Source organism: Seriola lalandi, unplaced genomic scaffold (assembly GCF_002814215.2).
Source record: "Seriola lalandi dorsalis isolate HSWRI2012SDOR001 ecotype SW California unplaced genomic scaffold, Sedor1 jcf7180002000709, whole genome shotgun sequence".
NCBI classification, from domain to species: domain Eukaryota; kingdom Metazoa; phylum Chordata; class Actinopteri; order Carangiformes; family Carangidae; genus Seriola; species Seriola lalandi.
The window spans coordinates 1-684 of NW_019471368.1; the positions used below are offsets into that span (position 1 = coordinate 1).

General features: G+C 45.0%; 1 pseudogene; it reads left to right on the forward strand.

Annotated features, from left to right (window-relative positions):
* Positions 1-169: 169 nt before the first annotated feature.
* Positions 170-471, forward strand: LOC111662786 (neurexin-1 pseudogene; annotated as a pseudogene).
* Positions 472-684: the final 213 nt, after the last annotated feature.

The window sequence follows — 684 nt, forward strand, 5'->3', positions numbered from 1 at the left end:
AAGAATAAATGTCATCATGATGTATAAAACTCTATATTTTGAAGGACACATTGTGAATCATTAGTACAGCGCTACTCACTTGCTAAATATGCTGGATGCAAATGTTCTTTCAGTAGCTCCATAACACCTTGAAGTAACAATTTGGGTTTTTTCTCTTCTGTCATTTCAGCGAGGGAGGAGAACGTGGCCACCTTCCGCGGTTCGGAGTACTTCTGCTACGACCTGTCGCAGAATCCCATCCAGAGCAGCAGCGACGAGATCACGCTGTCCTTCAAAACCTGGCAACGCAACGGCCTCCTCCTCCACACGGGGAAATCCGCCGACTATGTCAACCTGGCACTAAAAGATGGGGCCGTGTCTCTCGTCATCAATCTGGGCTCCGGGGCCTTTGAGGCCATCGTCGAGCCAGTCAATGGAAAATTCAATGACAACGCCTGGCACGACATCAAAGTGACACGCAACCTGAGACAGGTAATCGGGGGTAGCAGTGATGGACGGAGTTTGAAGACAGGTGGATGTTTTTTTTGTTTTTTTTTTGTTTTGGTTTTTTTTTTCGCTGTAGATTTTAAAAGAGAGCTGGCGTTAAGATTGTCACCTTGTTCTGATTGGTTGTCATTCCATCGCCACAGTTCAGAAACATTGTTGAATTAGATTTCATAATTTCTCAGTCGTCCTTATACTTAC